Below are 20,692 nucleotides of genomic sequence, written 5' to 3'. Positions count from 1 at the left end.
ACCACCAACCTTTCGGTTAACAGCCGAACGCGCTAACCATTGCGCCACGGAAGCTCAGAAATGAAATGGTCGTCAGGTATTGTGGAAAAACTTTGACTTTTTACGTCACATCTGAGACCTCACAACACCGCTCCCGGATTGTCTCGAACCACCAACCTTTCAGTTAACTGCCGAACGCGCTAACCATTGCGCCACGGAAGCCCAAAGATTAAATGTTCGTCAGGTATTTTTAAAAAACTCTGAATTTTACGTTACATCTAAGACCTCACATTACCGCTCCCGGATGGGCTCGAACCACCAACCTTTCGGTTAACAGCCGACGGCGTTAACCATTGTGCAACGGAAGCCCAAAGATTAAATGTTCGTCAGGTATTGTGGAAAAACTTTGACTTTTTACGTCACATCTGAGACTTCACAACACCGCTCCTGGATGGGCTCGAACCACAAACCTTTTGAATAACAGCTGAACGCTCTAACCATTGCGCCACGGAAGCCCAAAAATTAAATGGTCGTCGGCTATTGTGGAAATACTTTAGCTTTTTACGTTACATGTGAGCTCTCAACACCGCTCCCGGGTGGGCTCGAACCACCAACCTTTCGGTTAACAGCCGAACGCGCTAACCATTGCGCCACGGAAGCCCAAAGATTAAATGTTCGTCAGGTATTTTTAAAAAACTCTGAATTTTACGTTACATCTAAGACCTCACAACACCGCTCCCGGATGGGCTCGAACCACCAACCTTTCGGTTAACAGCCGACGGCGTTAACCATTGCGCAACGGAAGCCCAACGATTAAATGTTCGTCAGGTATTGTGGAAAAACTTTGGATTTTTACGTTACATGTGAGATTTCACAACACCGCTCCCGGGTGGGCTCGAACCACCAACCTTTCGGTTAACAGCCGACGGCGTTAACCATTGCGCAACGGAAGCCCAACGATTAAATGTTCGTCAGGTATTGTGGAAAAACTTTGGATTTTTACGTTACATGTGAGATTTCACAACACCGCTCCCGGGTGGGCTCGAACCACCAACCTTTCGGTTAACAGCCGAACGCGCTAACCATTGCGCCACGGTAGCCCAAAAATTAAATGTTCGTCAGGTATTGTGGAAAAACTTTGACTTTTTACGTCACATCTGAGACCTCACAACACCGCTCACGGATGGGCTCGAACCACCAACCTTTCGGTTAACAGCCGAACGCGCTAACCATTGCGCCACGGAAGCTCAGAAATGAAATGGTCGTCAGGTATTGTGGAAAAACTTTGACTTTTTACGTCACATCTGAGACCTCACAACACCGCTCCCGGATGGTCTCGAACCACCAACCTTTCAGTTACCTGCCGAACGCGCTAACCATTGCGCCACGGAAGCCCAAAGATTAAATTTTCGTCAGGTATTTTTAAAAAACTCTGAATTTTACGTTACATCTAAGACCTCACATTACCGCTCCCGGATGGGCTCGAACCACCAACCTTTCGGTTAACAGCCGAACGCGCTAACCATTGCGCCACGAAAGCCCAAAAATTAAATGTTCGTCAGTTATTTTTAAAAAACTCTAAATTTTACGTTACATCTAAGACCTCACAACGCCGCTCCCGGATGGGCTCGAACCACCAACCTTTCGGTTAACAGCCGACGGCGTTAACCATTGCGCAACGGAAGCCCAACGATTAAATGTTCGTCAGGTATTGTGGAAAAACTTTGGATTTTTACGTTACATGTGAGATTTCACAACACCGCTCCCGGGTGGGCTCGAACCACCAACCTTTCGGTTAACAGCCGAACGCGCTAACCATTACCAGACGGAAGCCCAAAAATTAAATGTTCGTCAGGTATTGTGGAAAAACTTTGACTTTTTACGTCACATCTGAGACCTCACAACACCGCTCACGGATGGGCTCGAACCACCAACCTTTCGGTTAACAGCCGAACGCGCTAACCATTGCGCCACGGAAGCTCAGAAATGAAATGGTCGTCAGGTATTGTGGAAAAACTTTGACTTTTTACGTCACATCTGAGACCTCACAACACCGCTCCCGGATTGTCTCGAACCACCAACCTTTCAGTTAACTGCCGAACGCGCTAACCATTGCGCCACGGAAGCCCAAAAATTAAATGTTCGTCAGTTATTTTTAAAAAACTCTGAATTTTACGTTACATCTAAGACCTCACATTACCGCTCCCGGATGGGCTCGAACCACCAACCTTTCGGTTAACAGCCGACGGCGTTAACCATTGTGCAACGGAAGCCCAAAGATTAAATGTTCGTCAGGTATTGTGGAAAAACTTTGACTTTTTACGTCACATCTGAGACTTCACAACACCGCTCCTGGATGGGCTCGAACCACAAACCTTTTGAATAACAGCTGAACGCTCTAACCATTGCGCCACGGAAGCCCAAAAATTAAATGGTCGTCGGCTATTGTGGAAACACTTTGGCTTTTTACGTTACATGTGAGCTCTCAACACCGCTCCCGGGTGGGCTCGAACCACCAACCTTTCGGTTAACAGCCGAACGCGCTAACCATTGCACCACGGAAGCCCAAAGATTAAATGTTCGTCAGGTATTTTTAAAAAACTCTGAATTTTACGTTACATCTAAGACCTCACATTACCGCTCCCGGATGGGCTCGAACCACCAACCTTTCGGTTAACAGCCGAACGCGCTAACCATTGCGCCACGAAAGCCCAAAAATTAAATGTTCGTCAGTTATTTTTAAAAAACTCTGAATTTTACGTTACATCTAAGACCTCACAACACCGCTCCCGGATGGGCTCGAACCACCAACCTTTCGGTTAACAGCCGACGGCGTTAACCATTGCGCAACGGAAGCCCAACGATTAAATGTTCGTCAGGTATTGTGGAAAAACTTTGGATTTTTACGTTACATGTGAGATTTCACAACACCGCTCCCGGATGGGCTCGAACCACCAACCTTTCGGTTAACAGCCGACGGCGTTAACCATTGTGCAACGGAAGCCCAAAGATTAAATGTTCGTCAGGTATTGTGGAAAAAACTTTGACTTTTTACGTCACATCTGAGACTTCACAACACCGCTCCTGGATGGGCTTGAACCACAAACCTTTTGAATAACAGCTGAACGCTCTAACCATTGCGCCACGGAAGCCCAAAATTTAAATGTTCGTCAGTTATTTTTAAAAAACTCTGAATTTTACGTTACATCTAAGACCTCACAACACAGCTCCCGGATGGGCTCGAACCACCAACCTTTCGGTTAACAGCCGACGGCGTTAACCATTGCGCAACGGAAGCCCAAAGATTAAATGTTCGTCAGGTATTGTGGAAAAACTTTGGATTTTTAGGTTACATGTGAGATTTCACAACACCGCTCCCGGGTGGGCTCGAACCACCAACCTTTCGGTTAACAGCCGACGGCGTTAACCATTGCGCAACGGAAGCCCAACGATTAAATGTTCGTCAGGTATTGTGGAAAAACTTTGGATTTTTACGTTACATGTGAGATTTCACAACACCGCTCCCGGGTGGGCTCGAACCACCAACCTTTCGGTTAACAGCCGAACGCGCTAACCATTGCGCCACGGTAGCCCAAAAATTAAATGTTCGTCAGGTATTGTGGAAAAACTTTGACTTTTTACGTCACATCTGAGACCTCACAACACCGCTCACGGATGGGCTCGAACCACCAACCTTTCGGTTAACAGCCGAACGCGCTAACCATTGCGCCACGGAAGCTCAGAAATGAAATGGTCGTCAGGTATTGTGGAAAAACTTTGACTTTTTACGTCACATCTGAGACCTCACAACACCGCTCCCGGATGGTCTCGAACCACCAACCTTTCAGTTAACTGCCGAACGCGCTAACCATTGCGCCACGGAAGCCCAAAGATTAAATGTTCGTCAGGTATTTTTAAAAAACTCTGAATTTTACGTTACATCTAAGACCTCACATTACCGCTCCCGGATGGGCTCGAACCACCAACCTTTCGGTTAACAGCCGAACGCGCTAACCATTGCGCCACGAAAGCCCAAAAATTAAATGTTCGTCAGTTATTTTTAAAAAACTCTGAATTTTACGTTACATCTAAGACCTCACAACGCCGCTCCCGGATGGGCTCGAACCACCAACCTTTCGGTTAACAGCCGACGGCGTTAACCATTGCGCAACGGAAGCCCAACGATTAAATGTTCGTCAGGTATTGTGGAAAAACTTTGGATTTTTACGTTACATGTGAGATTTCACAACACCGCTCCCGGGTGGGCTCGAACCACCAACCTTTCGGTTAACAGCCGAACGCGCTAACCATTACCAGACGGAAGCCCAAAAATTAAATGTTCGTCAGGTATTGTGGAAAAACTTTGACTTTTTACGTCACATCTGAGACCTCACAACACCGCTCACGGTTGGGCTCGAACCACCAACCTTTCGGTTAACAGCCGAACGCGCTAACCATTGCGCCACGGAAGCTCAGAAATGAAATGGTCGTCAGGTATTGTGGAAAAACTTTGACTTTTTACGTCACATCTGAGACCTCACAACACCGCTCACGGATGGGCTCGAACCACCAACCTTTCGGTTAACAGCCGAACGCGCTAACCATTGCGCCACGGAAGCTCAGAAATGAAATGGTCGTCAGGTATTGTGGAAAAACTTTGACTTTTTACGTCACATCTGAGACCTCACAACACCGCTCCCGGATGGTCTCGAACCACCAACCTTTCAGTTAACTGCCGAACGCGCTAACCATTGCACCACGGAAGCCCAAAGACTAAATGTTCGTCAGGTATTTTTAAAAAACTCTGAATTTTACGTTACATCTAAGACCTCACATTACCGCTCCCGGATGGGCTCGAACCACCAACCTTTCGGTTAACAGCCGACGGCGTTAACCATTGCGCAACGGAAGTCCAACGATTAAATGTTCGTCAGGTATTGTGGAAAAACTTTGGATTTTTACGTTACATGTGAGATTTCACAACACCGCTCCCGGGTGGGCTCGAACCACCAACCTTTCGGTTAACAGCCGAACGCGCTAACCATTGCGCCACGGAAGCCCAAAAATTAAATGTTCGTCAGGTATTGTGGAAAAACTTTGACTTTTTACGTCACATCTGAGACCTCACAACACCGCTCACGGATGGGCTCGAACCACCAACCTTTCGGTTAACAGCCGAACGCGCTAACCATTGCGCCACGGAAGCTCAGAAATGAAATGGTCGTCAGGTATTGTGGAAAAACTTTGACTTTTTACGTCACATCTGAGACCTCACAACACCGCTCCCGGATGGGCTCGAACCACCAACCTTTCGGTTAACAGCCGAACGCGCTAACCATTGCGCCACGGAAGCTCAAAAATTAAATGGTCGTCAGGTATTGTGGAAAAACTTTGACTTTTTACGTCACATCTGAGACCTCACAACACCGCTCCCGGATGGTCTCGAACCACCAACCTTTCAGTTAACTGCCGAACGCGCTAACCATTGCGCCACGGAAGCCCAAAGATTAAATGTTCGTCAGGTATTGTGGAAATACTTTGGCATTTGACATTACGTTTGAGATCTCACAACACCGCTCCCGGGTGGGCTCGAACCACCAACCGTTCGGTTAACAGCCGAACGCGCTAACCATTGCGCCACGGAAGCTCAAAAAATAAACGGTCGTCAGGTATTGTGGAAAAACTTTGGCTTTTTACGTTACATTTGAGAGCTCACAACACCGCTCCCGGGTGGGCTCGAACCACCAACCTTTCGGTTAACAGCCGAACGCGCTAACCATTGCGCAACGGAAGCCCAACGATTAAATGTTCGTCAGGTATTGTGGAAAAACTTTGGATTTTTACGTTACATGTGAGATTTCACAACACCGCTCCCGGATGGGCTCGAACCACCAACCTTTCGGTTAACAGCCGACGGCGTTAACCATTGTGCAACGGAAGCCCAAAGATTAAATGTTCGTCAGGTATTGTGGAAAAACTTTGACTTTTTACGTCACATCTGAGACTTCACAACACCGCTCCTGGATGGGCTCGAACCACAAACCTTTTGAATAACAGCTGAACGCTCTAACCATTGCGCCGCGGAAGCCCAAAAATTAAATGTTCGTCAGTTATTTTTAAAAAACTCTGAATTTTACGTTACATCTAAGACCTCACAACACAGCTCCCGGATGGGCTCGAACCACCAACCTTTCGGTTAACAGCCGACGGCGTTAACCATTGCGCAACGGAAGCCCAAAGATTAAATGTTCGTCAGGTATTGTGGAAAAACTTTGGATTTTTAGGTTACATGTGAGATTTCACAACACCGCTCCCGGGTGGTCTCGAACCACCAACCTTTCGGTTAACAGCCGAACGCGCTAACCATTGCGCCACGGAAGCCCAAAAATTAAATGGTCGTCGGCTATTGTGGAAACACTTTGGCTTTTTACGTTACATGTGAGAGCTCTCAACACCGCTCCCGGGTGGGCTCGAACCACCAACCTTTCGGTTAACAGCCGAACGCGCTAACCATTGCGCCACGAAAGCCCAAAGATTAAATGTTCGTCAGGTATTTTTAAAAAACTCTGAATTTTACGTTACATCTAAGACCTCACATTACCGCTCCCGGATGGGCTCGAACCACCAACCTTTCGGTTAACAGCCGAACGCGCTAACCATTGCGCCACGAAAGCCCAAAAATTAAATGTTCGTCAGTAATTTTTAAAAAACTCTGAATTTTACGTTACATCTAAGACCTCACAACACCGCTCCCGGATGGGCTCGAACCACCAACCTTTCGGTTAACAGCCGACGGCGTTAACCAATGCGCAACGGAAGCCCAACGATTAAATGTTCGTCAGGTATTGTGGAAAAACTTTGGATTTTTACGTTACATGTGAGATTTCACAACACCGCTCCCGGGTGGGCTCGAACCACCAACCTTTCGGTTAACAGCCGAACGCGCTAACCATTGCGCCACGGAAGCCCAAAAATTAAATGTTCGTCAGGTATTGTGGAAAAACTTTGACTTTTTACGTCACATCTGAGACCTCACAACACCGCTCACGGATGGGCTCGAACCACCAACCTTTCGGTTAACAGCCGAACGCGCTAACCATTGCGCCACGGAAGCTCAGAAATGAAATGGTCGTCAGGTATTGTGGAAAAACTTTGACTTTTTACGTCACATCTGAGACCTCACAACACCGCTCCCGGATGTGCTCGAACCACCAACCTTTCGGTTAACAGCCGAACGCGCTAACCATTGCGCCACGGAAGCTCAAAAATTAAATGGTCGTCAGGTATTGTTGAAAAACTTTGACTTTTTACGTCACATCTGAGACCTCACAACACCGCTCCCGGATGGTCTCGAACCACCAACCTTTCAGTTAACTGCCGAACGCGCTAACCATTGCGCCACGGAAGCCCAAAGATTAAACGTTCGTCAGGTATTGTGGAAAAACTTTGGCATTTGACATTACGTTTGAGATCTCACAACACCGCTCCCGGGTGGGCTCGAACCACCAACCTTTTGGTTAACATCCGAACGCGCTAACCTTCGAGCCAAGGAAGCTCAGAAATGAAATGGTCGTCAGGTATTGTGGAAAAACTCTGACTTTTTACGTCACATCCGAGACTTCAAAACACCGCTCCCGGATGGGCTCGAACCACAAACCTTTTGAATAACAGCCTAACGCGCTAACCATTGCGCCACGGAAGCCCAAAAATTAAATGTTCGTCATATATTTTTAAAAAACTCTGAATTTTACGTTACATCTAAGACCTCACAACACCGCTCCCGGATGGGCTCGAACCACCAACCTTTCGGTTAACAGCCGACGGCGTTAACCATTACGCAACGGAAGCCCAAAGATTAAATGTTCGTCAGGTATTGTGGAAAAACTTTGGATTTTTACGTTACATGTGAGATCTCACAACACCGCTCCCGGGTGGGCTCGAACCACCAACCTTTTGGTTAATATCCGAACGCGCTAACCATTGCACCACGGAAGCCCAAAGATTAAATGTTCGTCAGGTATTGTGGAAAAACTTTGACTTTTTACGTCACATCTGAGACTTTACAACACCGCTCCCGGATGGGCTCGAACCACAAACCTTTTGAATAACAGCTGAACGCTCTAACCATTGCGCCACGGAAGACCAAAAATTAAATGTTCGTCAGTTATTTTTAAAAAACTCTGAATTTTACGTTACATCTAAGACCTCACAACACCGCTCCCGGATGGGCTCGAACCACCAACCTTTCGGTTAACAGCCGACGGCGTTAACCATTGTAAAACGGAAGCCCAAAGATTATTTGTTCGTCAGGTATTGTGGAAAAACTTTAACTATTTACGTCACATCTGAGACTTCACAACACCCCTCCCGGATGGGCTCGAACCACAAACCTTTTGAATAACAGCTGAACGCTCTAACCTTTGCGCCACGGAAGCCCAAAAATTAAATGTTCGTCAGTTATTTTTAAAAAACTCTGAATTTTACGTTACATCTAAGACCTCACAACACAGCTCCTGGATGGGCTCGAACCACCAACCTTTCGGTTAACAGCCGACGGCGTTAACCATTGCGCAACGGAAGCCCAAAGATTAAATGTTCGTCAGGTATTGTGGAAAAACTTTGACTTTTTACGTCACATCTGAGACCTCACAACACCGCTCCCGGATGGTCTCGAACCACCAACCTTTCAGTTAACTGCCGAACGCGCTAACCATTTCGCCACGGAAGCCCAAAGATTAAATGTTCGTCAGGTATTTTTAAAAAACTCTGAATTTTACGTTACATCTAAGACCTCACAATACCGCTCCCGGATGGGCTCGAACCACCAACCTTTCGGTTAACAGCCGAACGCGCTAACCATTGCGCCACGAAAGCCCAAAAATTAAATGTTCGTCAGTTTTTTTTAAAAAACTCTGAATTTTACGTTACATCTAAGACCTCACAACACCGCTCCCGGATGGGCTCGAACCACCAACCTTTCGGTTAACAGGCGACGTTGTTAACCATTGCGCAACGGAAGCCCAACGATTAAATGTTCGTCAGGTATTGTGGAAAAACTTTGGATTTTTACGTTACATGTGAGATTTCACAACACCGCTCCCGGGTGGGCTCGAACCACCAACCTTTCGGTTAACAGCCGAACGCGCTAACCATTGCGCCACGGAAGCCCAAAAATTAAATGTTCGTCAGGTATTGTGGAAAAACTTTGACTTTTTACGTCACATCTGAGACCTCACAACACCGCTCACGGATGGGCTCGAACCACCAACCTTTCGGTTAACAGCCGAACGCGCTAACCATTGCGCCACGGAAGCTCAGAAATGAAATGGTCGTCAGGTATTGTGGAAAAACTTTGACTTTTTACGTCACATCTGAGACCTCACAACACCGCTCCCGGATGTGCTCGAACCACCAACCTTTCGGTTAACAGCCGAACGCGCTATCCATTGCGCCACGGAAGCTCAAAAATTAAATGGTCGTCAGATATTGTGGAAAAACTTTGACTTTTTACGTCACATCTGAGACCTCACAACACCGCTCCCGGATGGTCTCGAACCACCAACCTTTCAGTTAACTGCCGAACGCGCTAACCATTGCGCCACGGAAGCCCAAAGATTAAATGTTCGTCAGGTATTGTGGAAAAACTTTGGCATTTGACATTACGTTTGAGATCTCACAACACCGCTCCCGGGTGGGCTCGAACCACAAACCTTTTGAATAACAGCTGAACGCTCTAACCATTGCGCCACGGAAGCCCAAAAATTAAATGTTCGTCAGTTATTTTTAAAAAACTCTGAATTTTACGTTACATCTAAGACCTCACATTACCATTCCCGGATGGGCTCGAACCACAAACCTTTTGAATAACAGCTGAACGCTCTAAACATTGCGCCACGGAAGCCCAAAAATTTAATATTCGTCAGTTATTTTTAAAAACTCTGAATTTTACGTTACATCTAAGACCTCACAACACCGCTCCCGGATGGGCTCAAACCACCAACCTTTCGGTTAACAGCCGACGGCGTTAACCATTGCGCAACGGAAGCCCAAAGATTAAATGTTCGTCAGGTATTGTGGAAAAACTTTGGATTTTTACGTTACATGTGAGATCTCACAACACCGCTCCCGGGTGGGCTCGAACCACCAACCTTTCGGTTAACAGCCGAACGCGCTAACCATTGCGCCACGGAAGCCCAAAGATTAAATGTTCGTCAGGTATTGTGGAAAAACTTTGACTTTTTACGTCAAATCTGAGACTTCACAACACCGCTCCCGGATTGGCTCGAACCATAAACCTTTTGAATAACAGCTGAACGCTCTAACCATTGCGCCACGGAAGCCCAAAAATTAAATGTTCGTCAGTTATTTTTAAAAAACTCTGAATTTTACGTTACATCTAAGACCTCACAACACAGCTCCCAGATGGGCTCGAACCACCAACCTTTCGGTTAACAGCCGACGGCGTTAACCATTGCGCAACGGAAGCCCAAAAATTAAATGGTCGTCGGCTATTGTGGAAACACTTTGGCTTTTTACGTTACATGTGAGAGCTCACAACACCGATCCCGGGTGGGCTCGAACCACCAACCTTTCGGTTAACAGCCGAACGCGCTAACCATTGCGCCACGGAAGCTCAAAGATTAAACGTTCGTCAGGTATTTTTAAAAAACTCTGAATTTTACGTTACATCTAAGACCTCACATTACCGCTCCCGGATGGGCTCGAACCACCAACCTTTCGGTTAACAGCCGACGGCGTTAACCATTGCGCAACGGAAGCCCAAAGATTAAATGTTCGTCAGGTATTGTGGAAAAACTTTGACTTTTTACGTCAAATCTGAGACTTCACAACACCGCTCCCGGATGGGCTCGAACCACAAACCTTTTGAATAACATCTGAACGCTATAACCATTGCGCCACGGAAGCCCAAAGATTAAATGTTCGTAAGGAATTTTTAAAAAACTCTGAATTTTACGATACATCTAAGACCTCACATTACCGCTCCCGGATGGGCTCGAACCACAAACCTTTTGAATAACAGCTGAACGCTCTAAACATTGCGCCACGGAAGCCCAAAAATTTAATATTCGTCAGTTATTTTTAAAAAACTCTGAATTTTACGTTACATCTAAGACCTCACAACACCGCTCCCGGATGGGCTCAAACCACCAACCTTTCGGTTAACAGCCGACGGCGTTAACCATTGCGCAACGGAAGCCCAAAGATTAAATGTTCGTCAGGTATTGTGGAAAAACTTTGACTTTTTACGTCACATCTGAGACTTCACAACACCGCTCCCGGATGGGCTCGAACCACAAACCTTTTGAATAACATCTGAACGCTATAACCATTGCGCCACGGAAGACCAAAAATTAAATGTTCGTCAGTTATTTTTAAAAAACTCTGAATTTTACGTTACATCTAAGACCACACAACACCGCTCCCGGATGGGCTCGAACCACCAACCTTTCGGTTAACAGCCGACGGCGTTAACCATTGTGCAACGGAAGCCCAAAGATTAAATGTTCGTCAGGTATTGTGGAAAAACTTTGACTTTTTACGTCACATCTAAGACTTCACAACACCGCTCCCGGATTGGCTCGAACCACAAACCTTTTGAATAACAGCTGAACGCTCTAACCATTGCGCCACGGAAGCCCAAAAATTAAATGTTCGTCAGTTATTTTTAAAAAACTCTGAATTTTACGTTACATCTAAGACCTCACAACACAGCTCCCAGATGGGCTCGAACCACCAACCTTTCGGTTAACAGCCGAGGGCGTTAACCATTGCGCAACGGAAGCCCAAAAATTAAATGGTCGTCGGCTATTGTGGAAACACTTTGGCTTTTTACGTTACATGTGAGAGCTCACAACACCGATCCCGGGTGGGCTCGAACCACCAACCTTTCGGTTAACAGCCGAACGCGCTAACCATTGCGCCACGGAAGCCCAAAGATTAAATGTTCGTCAGGTATTGTGGAAAAACTTTGACTTTTTACGTCACATCTGAGACTTCACAACACCGCTCCCGGATGGGCTCGAACCACAAACCTTTTGAATAACATCTGAACGCTATAACCATTGCGCCACGGAAGCCCAAAGATTAAATGTTCGTAAGGAATTTTTAAAAAACTCTGAATTTTACGATACATCTAAGACCTCACATTACCGCTCCCGGATGGGCTCGAACCACAAACCTTTTGAATAACAGCTGAACGCTCTAAACATTGCGCCACGGAAGCCCAAAAATTTAATATTCGTCAGTTATTTTTAAAAAACTCTGAATTTTACGTTACATCTAAGACCTCACAACACCGCTCCCGGATGGGCTCAAACCACCAACCTTTCGGTTAACAGCCGACGGCGTTAACCATTGCGCAACGGAAGCCCAAAGATTAAATGTTCGTCAGGTATTGTGGAAAAACTTTGGATTTTTACGTTACATGTGAGATCTCACAACACCGCTCCCGGGTGGGCTCGAACCACCAACCTTTCGGTTAACAGCCGAACGCGCTAACCATTGCGCCACGGAAGCCCAAAGATTAAATGTTCGTCAGGTATTGTGGAAAAACTTTGACTTTTTACGTCACATCTGAGACTTCACAACACCGCTCCCGGATGGGCTCGAACCACAAACCTTTTGAATAACATCTGAACGCTATAACCATTGCGCCACGGAAGACCAAAAATTAAATGTTCGTCAGTTATTTTTAAAAAACTCTGAATTTTACGTTACATCTAAGACCACACAACACCGCTCCCGGATGGGCTCGAACCACCAACCTTTCGGTTAACAGCCGACGGCGTTAACCATTGTGCAACGGAAGCCCAAAGATTAAATGTTCGTCAGGTATTGTGGAAAAACTTTGACTTTTTACGTCACATCTAAGACTTCACAACACCGCTCCCGGATTGGCTCGAACCACAAACCTTTTGAATAACAGCTGAACGCTCTAACCATTGCGCCACGGAAGCCCAAAAATTAAATGTTCGTCAGTTATTTTTAAAAAACTCTGAATTTTACGTTACATCTAAGACCTCACAACACAGCTCCCAGATGGGCTCGAACCACCAACCTTTCGGTTAACAGCCGAGGGCGTTAACCATTGCGCAACGGAAGCCCAAAAATTAAATGGTCGTCGGCTATTGTGGAAACACTTTGGCTTTTTACGTTACATGTGAGAGCTCACAACACCGATCCCGGGTGGGCTCGAACCACCAACCTTTCGGTTAACAGCCGAACGCGCTAACCATTGCGCCACGGAAGCCCAAAGATTAAATGTTCGTCAGGTATTGTGGAAAAACTTTGACTTTTTACGTCACATCTGAGACTTCACAACACCGCTCCCGGATGGGCTCGAACCACAAACCTTTTGAATAACATCTGAACGCTATAACCATTGCGCCACGGAAGCCCAAAGATTAAATGTTCGTAAGGAATTTTTAAAAAACTCTGAATTTTACGTTACATCTAAGACCTCACATTACCGCTCCCGGATGGGCTCGAACCACAAACCTTTTGAATAACAGCTGAACGCTCTAAACATTGCGCCACGGAAGCCCAAAAATTTAATATTCGTCAGTTATTTTTAAAAAACTCTGAATTTTACGTTACATCTAAGACCTCACAACACCGCACCCGGATGGGCTCAAACCACCAACCTTTCGGTTAACAGCCGACGGCGTTAACCATTGCGCAACGGAAGCCCAAAGATTAAATGTTCGTCAGGTATTGTGGAAAAACTTTGGATTTTTACGTTACATGTGAGATCTCACAACACCGCTCCCGGGTGGGCTCGAACCACCAACCTTTCGGTTAACAGCCGAACGCGCTAACCATTGCGCCACGGAAGCCCAAAGATTAAATGTTCGTCAGGTATTGTGGAAAAACTTTGACTTTTTACGTCACATCTGAGACTTCACAACACCGCTCCCGGATGGGCTCGAACCACAAACCTTTTGAATAACATCTGAACGCTATAACCATTGCGCAACGGAAGCCCAAAAATTAAATGGTCGTCGGCTATTGTGGAAACACTTTGGCTTTTTACGTTACATGTGAGAGCTCACAACACCGATCCCGGGTGGGCTCGAACCACCAACCTTTCGGTTAACAGCCGAACGCGCTAACCATTGCGCCACGGAAGCCCAAAGATTAAATGTTCGTCAGGTATTTTTAAAAAACTCTGAATTTTACGTTACATCTAAGACCTCACATTACCGCTCCCGGATGGGCTCCAACCACCAACCTTTCGGTTAACAGCCGACGGCGTTAACCATTGCGCAACGGAAGCCCAAAGATTAAATGTTCGTCAGGTATTGTGGAAAAACTTTGACTTTTTACGTCACATCTGAGACTTCACAACACCGCTCCCGGATGGGCTCGAACCACAAACCTTTTGAATAACATCTGAACGCTATAACCATTGCGCCACGGAAGCCCAAAGATTAAATGTTCGTAAGGAATTTTTAAAAAACTCTGAATTTTACGTTACATCTAAGACCTCACATTACCGCTCCCGGATGGGCTCGAACCACAAACCTTTTGAATAACAGCTGAACGCTCTAAACATTGCGCCACGGAAGCCCAAAAATTTAATATTCGTCAGTTATTTTTAAAAAACTCTGAATTTTACGTTACATCTAAGACCTCACAACACCGCTCCCGGATGGGCTCAAACCACCAACCTTTCGGTTAACAGCCGACGGCGTTAACCATTGCGCAACGGAAGCCCAAAGATTAAATGTTCGTCAGGTATTGTGGAAAAACTTTGGATTTTTACGTTACATGTGAGATCTCACAACACCGCTCCCGGGTGGGCTCGAACCACCAACCTTTCGGTTAACAGCCGACGGCGCTAACCATTGCGCCACGGAAGCCCAAAGATTAAATGTTCGTCAGGTATTGTGGAAAAACTTTGACTTTTTACGTCACATCTGAGACTTCACAACACCGCTCCCGGATGGGCTCGAACCACAAACCTTTTGAATAACATCTGAAAAATATAACCATTGCGCCACGGAAGACCAAAAATTAAATGTTCGTCAGTTATTTTTAAAAAACTCTGAATTTTACGTTACATCTAAGACCACACAACACCGCTCCCGGATGGGCTCGAACCACCAACCTTTCGGTTAACAGCCGACGGCGTTAACCATTGTGCAACGGAAGCCCAAAGATTAAATGTTCGTCAGGTATTGTGGAAAAACTTTGACTTTTTACGTCACATCTAAGACTTCACAACACCGCTCCCGGATTGGCTCGAACCACAAACCTTTTGAATAACAGCTGAACGCTCTAACCATTGCGCCACGGAAGCCCAAAAATTAAATGTTCGTCAGTTATTTTTAAAAAACTCTGAATTTTACGTTACATCTAAGACCTCACATTACCATTCCCGGATGGGCTCGAACCACAAACCTTTTGAATAACAGCTGAACGCTCTAAACATTGCGCCACGGAAGCCCAAAAATTTAATATTCGTCAGTTATTTTTAAAAAACTCTGAATTTTACGTTACATCTAAGACCTCACAACACCGCTCCCGGATGGGCTCAAACCACCAACCTTTCGGTTAACAGCCGACGGCGTTAACCATTGCGTAACGGAAGCCCAAAGATTAAATGTTCGTCAGGTATTGTGGAAAAACTTTGGATTTTTACGTTACATGTGAGATCTCACAACACCGCTCCCAAGTGGGCTCGAACCACCAACCTTTCGGTTAACAGCCGAACGCGCAAACCATTGCGCCACGGAAGCCCAAAGATTAAATGTTCGTCAGGTATTGTGGAAAAACTTTGACTTTTTACGTCACATCTGAGACTTCACAACACCGCTCCCGGATTGGCTCGAACCACAAACCTTTTGAATAACAGCTGAACGCTCTAACCATTGCGCCACGGAAGCCCAAAAATTAAATGTTCGTCAGTTATTTTTAAAAAACTCTGAATTTTACGTTACATCTAAGACCTCACAACACAGCTCCCAGATGGGCTCGAACCACCAACCTTTCGGTTAACAGCCGACGGCGTTAACCATTGCGCAACGGAAGCCCAAAAATTAAATGGTCGTCGGCTATTGTGGAAACACTTTGGCTTTTTACGTTACATGTGAGAGCTCACAACACCGATCCCGGGTGGGCTCGAACCACCAACCTTTCAGTTAACAGCCGAACGCGCTAACCATTGCGCCACGGAAGCCCAAAGATCAAATGTTCGTCAGGTATTTTTAAAAAACTCTGAATTTTACGTTACATCTAAGACCTCACATTACCGCTCCCGGATGGGCTCGAACCACCAACCTTTCGGTTAACAGCCGACGGCGTTAACCATTGCGCAACGGAAGCCCAAAGATTAAATGTTCGTCAGGTATTGTGGAAAAACTTTGACTTTTTACGTCACATCTGAGACTTCACAACACCGCTCCCGGATGGGCTCGAACCACAAACCTTTTGAATAACATCTGAACGCTATAACCATTGCGCCACGGAAGCCCAAAGATTAAATGTTCGTAAGGAATTTTTAAAAAACTCTGAATTTTACGATACATCTAAGACCTCACATTACCGCTCCCGGATGGGCTCGAACCACAAACCTTTTGAATAACAGCTGAACGCTCTAAACATTGCGCCACGGAAGCCCAAAAATTTAATATTCGTCAGTTATTTTTAAAAAACTCTGAATTTTACGTTACATCTAAGACCTCACAACACCGCTCCCGGATGGGCTCAAACCACCAACCTTTCGGTTAACAGCCGACGGCGTTAACCATTGCGCAACGGAAGCCCAAAGATTAAATGTTCGTCAGGTATTGTGGAAAAACTTTGGATTTTTACGTTACATGTGAGATCTCACAACACCGCTCCCGGGTGGGCTCGAACCACCAACCTTTCGGTTAACAGCCGAACGCGCTAACCATTGCGCCACGGAAGCCCAAAGATTAAATGTTCGTCAGGTATTGTGGAAAAACTTTGACTTTTTACGTCACACCTGAGACTTCACAACACCGCTCCCGGATGGGCTCGAACCACAAACCTTTTGAATAACATCTGAACGCTATAACCATTGCGCCACGGAAGACCAAAAATTAAATGTTCGTCAGTTATTTTTAAAAAACTCTGAATTTTACGTTACATCTAAGACCTCACAACACAGCTCCCGGATGGGCTCGAACCACCAACCTTTCGGTTAACAGCCGACGGCGTTAACCATTGCGCAACGGAAGCCCAAAATTAAATGGTCGTCGGCTATTGTGGAAACACTTTGGCTTTTTACGTTACATGTGAGAGCTCACAACACCGATCCCGGGTGGGCTCGAACCACCAACCTTTCGGTTAACAGCCGAACGCGCTAACCATTGCGCCACGGAAGCCCAAAGATTAAATGTTCGTCAGGTATTTTTAAAAAACTCTGAATTTTACGTTACATCTAAGACCTCACATTACCGCTCCCGGATGGGCTCGAACCACCAACCTTTCGGTTAACAGCCGAACGCGCTAACCATTGCGCCACGGAAGCCCAAAAATTAAATGTTCGTCAGTTATTTTTAAAAAACTCTGAATTTTACGTTACATCTAAGACCTCACAACACCGCTCCCGGATGGGCTCAAACCACCAACCTTTCGGTTAACAGCCGACGGCGTTAACCATTGCGCAACGGAAGCCCAAAGATTAAATGTTCGTCAGGTATTGTGGAAAAACTTTGACTTTTTACGTCACATCTGAGACTTCACAACACCGCTCCCGGATGGGCTCGAACCACTAACCTTTTGAATAACAGCTGAACGCTCTAACCATTGCGCCACGGAAGCCCAAAAATTAAATGTTCGTCAGTTATTATTAAAAAACTCTGAATTTTACGTTACATCTAAGACCTCACAACACAGCTCCCGGATGGGCTCGAACCACCAACCTTTCGGTTAACAGCCGACGGCGTTAACCATTGCGCAACGGAAGCCCAAAAATTAAATGGTCGTCGGCTATTGTGGAAACACTTTGGCTTTTTACGTTACATGTGAGAGCTCACAACACCGATCCCGGGTGGGTTCGAACCACCAACCTTTCGGTTAACAGCCGAACGCGCTAACCATTGCGCCACGGAAGCCCAAAGATTAAATGTTCGTCAGGTATTTTTAAAAAACTCTGAATTTTACGTTACATCTAAGACCTCACATTACCGCTCCCGGATGGGCTCGAACCACCAACCTTTCGGTTAACAGCCGAACGCGCTAACCATTGCGCCACGGAAGCCCAAAAATTAAATGTTCGTCAGTTATTTTTAAAAAACTCTGAATTTTACGTTACATCTAAGACCTCACAACACCGCTCCCGGATGGGCTCGAACCACCAACCTTTCGGTTAACAGCCGACGGCGTTAACCATTGCGCAACGGAAGCCCAACGATTAAATGTTCGTCAGGTATTGTGGAAAAACTTTGGATTTTTACGTTACATGTGAGATTTCACAACACCGCTCCCGGGTGGGCTCGAACCACCAACCTTTCGGTTAACAGCCGAACGCGCTAACCATTGCGCCACGGAAGCTCAGAAATGAAATGGTCGTCAGGTATTGTGGAAAAACTTTGACTTTTTACGTCACATCTGAGACCTCACAACACCGCTCCCGGATGGGCTCGAACCACCAACCTTTCGGTAACAGCCGACGGCGTTAACCATTGCGCAACGGAAGCCCAACGATTAAATGTTCGTCAGGTATTGTGGAAAAAGTTTGGATTTTTACGTTACATATGAGATTTCACAACACCGCTCCCGGGTGGGCTCGAACCACCAACCTTTCGGTTAACAGCCGAACGCGCTAACCATTGCGCCACGGAAGCCCAAAAATTAAATGTTCGTCAGGTATTGTGGAAAAATTTTGACTTTTTACGTCACATCTGAGACCTCACAACACCGCTCACGGATGGGCTCGAACCACCAAAATTTCGGTTAACAGCCGAACGCGCTAACCATTGCGCCACGGAAGCCCAAAGATTAAATGTTCGTCAGGTATTGTGGAAAAACTTTGACTTTTTACGTTACATCTAAGACCTCACAACACCGCTCCCGGATGGGCTCAAACCACCAACCTTTCGGTTAACAGCCGACGGCGTTAACCATTGCGCAACGGAAGCCCAAAGATTAAATGTTCGTCAGGTATTGTGGAAAAACTTTGACTTTTTACGTCACATCTGAGACTTCACAACACCGCTCCCGGATGGGCTCGAACCACAAACCTTTTGAATAACATCTGAACGCTATAACCATTGCGCCACGGAAGACCAAAAATTAAATGTTCGTCAGTTATTTTTAAAAAACTCTGAATTTTACGTTATATCTAAGACCTCACAACACCGCTTCCGGATGGGCTCAAACCACCAACCTTTCGGTTAACAGCCGACGGCGTTAACCATTGCGCAACGGAAGCCCAAAGATTAAATGTTCGTCAGGTATTGTGGAAAAACTTTGACTTTTTACGTCACATCTGAGACTTCACAACACCGCTCCCGGATGGGCTCGAACCACAAACCTTTTGAATAACAGCTGAACGCTCTAAACATTGCGCCACGGAAGCCCAAAAATTTAATATTCGTCAGTTATTTTTAAAAAACTCTGAATTTTACGTTACATCTAAGACCTCACAACACCGCTCCCGGATGGGCTCAAACCACCAACCTTTCGGTTAACAGCCGACGGCGTTAACCATTGCGCAACGGAAGCCCAAAGATTAAATGTTCGTCAGGTATTGTGGAAAAACTTTGGATTTTTACGTTACATGTGAGATCTCACAACACCGCTCCCGGGTGGGCTCGAACCACCAACCTTTCGGTTAACAGCCGAACGCGCTAACCATTGCGCCACGGAAGCCCAAAGATTAAATGTTCGTCAGGTATTGTGGAAAAACTTTGACTTTTTACGTCACATCTGAGACTTCACAACACCGCTCCCGGATGGGCTCGAACCACAAACCTTTTGAATAACATCTGAACGCTATAACCATTGCGCCACGGAAGACCAAAAATTAAATGTTCGTCAGTTATTTTTAAAAAACTCTGAATTTTACGTTACATCTAAGACCTCACAACACAGCTCCCGGATGGGCTCGAACCACCAACCTTTCGGTTAACAGCCGACGGCGTTAACCATTGCGCAACGGAAGCCCAAAAATTAAATGGTCGTCGGCTATTGTGGAAACACTTTGGCTTTTTACGTTACATGTGAGAGCTCACAACACCGATCCCGGGTGGGCTCGAACCACCAACCTTTCGGTTAACAGCCGAACGCGCTAACCATTGCGCCACGGAAGCCCAAAGATTAAATGTTCGTCAGGTATTTTTAAAAAACTCTGAATTTTACGTTACATCTAAGACCTCACATTACCGCTCCCGGATGGGCTCGAACCACCAACCTTTCGGTTAACAGCCGAACGCGCTAACCATTGCGCCACGGAAGCCCAAAAATTAAATGTTCGTCAGTTATTTTTAAAAAACTCTGAATTTTACGTTACATCTAAGACCTCACAACACCGCTCCCGGATGGGCTCAAACCACCAACCTTTCGGTTAACAGCCGACGGCGTTAACCATTGCGCAACGGAAGCCCAAAGATTAAATGTTCGTCAGGTATTGTGGAAAAACTTTGACTTTTTACGTCACATCTGAGACTTCACAACACCGCTCCCGGATGGGCTCGAACCACAAACCTTTTGAATAACATCT

The 20,692-nt window shown here is 46.0% G+C and overlaps 13 non-coding genes across 13 annotated transcripts; all 13 read right to left on the bottom strand.

The window, feature by feature from the left end:
* Positions 1-566: 566 nt before the first annotated feature.
* TRNAN-GUU (transfer RNA asparagine (anticodon GUU)) lies at positions 567-639 on the bottom strand. The gene has a single exon. It is a non-coding gene; the product is annotated as a tRNA-Asn (tRNA).
* A 661-nt stretch (positions 640-1,300) lies between these two features.
* Positions 1,301-1,373, bottom strand: TRNAT-GGU (transfer RNA threonine (anticodon GGU)). The gene has a single exon. It is a non-coding gene; the product is annotated as a tRNA-Thr (tRNA).
* Positions 1,374-4,965: 3,592 nt separating this feature from the next.
* TRNAN-GUU (transfer RNA asparagine (anticodon GUU)) lies at positions 4,966-5,038 on the bottom strand. The gene has a single exon. It is a non-coding gene; the product is annotated as a tRNA-Asn (tRNA).
* Positions 5,039-6,873: 1,835 nt separating this feature from the next.
* TRNAN-GUU (transfer RNA asparagine (anticodon GUU)) lies at positions 6,874-6,946 on the bottom strand. The gene has a single exon. It is a non-coding gene; the product is annotated as a tRNA-Asn (tRNA).
* A 955-nt stretch (positions 6,947-7,901) lies between these two features.
* On the bottom strand, positions 7,902-7,974 carry TRNAN-AUU (transfer RNA asparagine (anticodon AUU)). The gene has a single exon. It is a non-coding gene; the product is annotated as a tRNA-Asn (tRNA).
* A 1,099-nt stretch (positions 7,975-9,073) lies between these two features.
* On the bottom strand, positions 9,074-9,146 carry TRNAN-GUU (transfer RNA asparagine (anticodon GUU)). Its single transcript has one exon. It is a non-coding gene; the product is annotated as a tRNA-Asn (tRNA).
* Positions 9,147-10,099: 953 nt separating this feature from the next.
* On the bottom strand, positions 10,100-10,172 carry TRNAN-GUU (transfer RNA asparagine (anticodon GUU)). The gene has a single exon. It is a non-coding gene; the product is annotated as a tRNA-Asn (tRNA).
* A 2,271-nt stretch (positions 10,173-12,443) lies between these two features.
* On the bottom strand, positions 12,444-12,516 carry TRNAN-GUU (transfer RNA asparagine (anticodon GUU)). The gene has a single exon. It is a non-coding gene; the product is annotated as a tRNA-Asn (tRNA).
* A 1,246-nt stretch (positions 12,517-13,762) lies between these two features.
* Positions 13,763-13,835, bottom strand: TRNAN-GUU (transfer RNA asparagine (anticodon GUU)). Its single transcript has one exon. It is a non-coding gene; the product is annotated as a tRNA-Asn (tRNA).
* Positions 13,836-16,839: 3,004 nt separating this feature from the next.
* TRNAN-GUU (transfer RNA asparagine (anticodon GUU)) lies at positions 16,840-16,912 on the bottom strand. The gene has a single exon. It is a non-coding gene; the product is annotated as a tRNA-Asn (tRNA).
* A 1,537-nt stretch (positions 16,913-18,449) lies between these two features.
* On the bottom strand, positions 18,450-18,522 carry TRNAN-GUU (transfer RNA asparagine (anticodon GUU)). Its single transcript has one exon. It is a non-coding gene; the product is annotated as a tRNA-Asn (tRNA).
* A 220-nt stretch (positions 18,523-18,742) lies between these two features.
* TRNAN-GUU (transfer RNA asparagine (anticodon GUU)) lies at positions 18,743-18,815 on the bottom strand. The gene has a single exon. It is a non-coding gene; the product is annotated as a tRNA-Asn (tRNA).
* A 954-nt stretch (positions 18,816-19,769) lies between these two features.
* TRNAN-GUU (transfer RNA asparagine (anticodon GUU)) lies at positions 19,770-19,842 on the bottom strand. The gene has a single exon. It is a non-coding gene; the product is annotated as a tRNA-Asn (tRNA).
* Between the last annotated feature and the right edge of the window lie 850 nt (positions 19,843-20,692).

Source organism: Phalangium opilio, unplaced genomic scaffold (assembly GCF_054372755.1).
Source record: "Phalangium opilio isolate 3A_F unplaced genomic scaffold, DU_Popi_V2 ptg000352l_1, whole genome shotgun sequence".
In the NCBI taxonomy this organism is placed as follows: domain Eukaryota; kingdom Metazoa; phylum Arthropoda; class Arachnida; order Opiliones; family Phalangiidae; genus Phalangium; species Phalangium opilio.
Note: the sequence above shows the minus strand (reverse complement) of the source record. Positions and strands in the feature narration are given on the sequence as shown.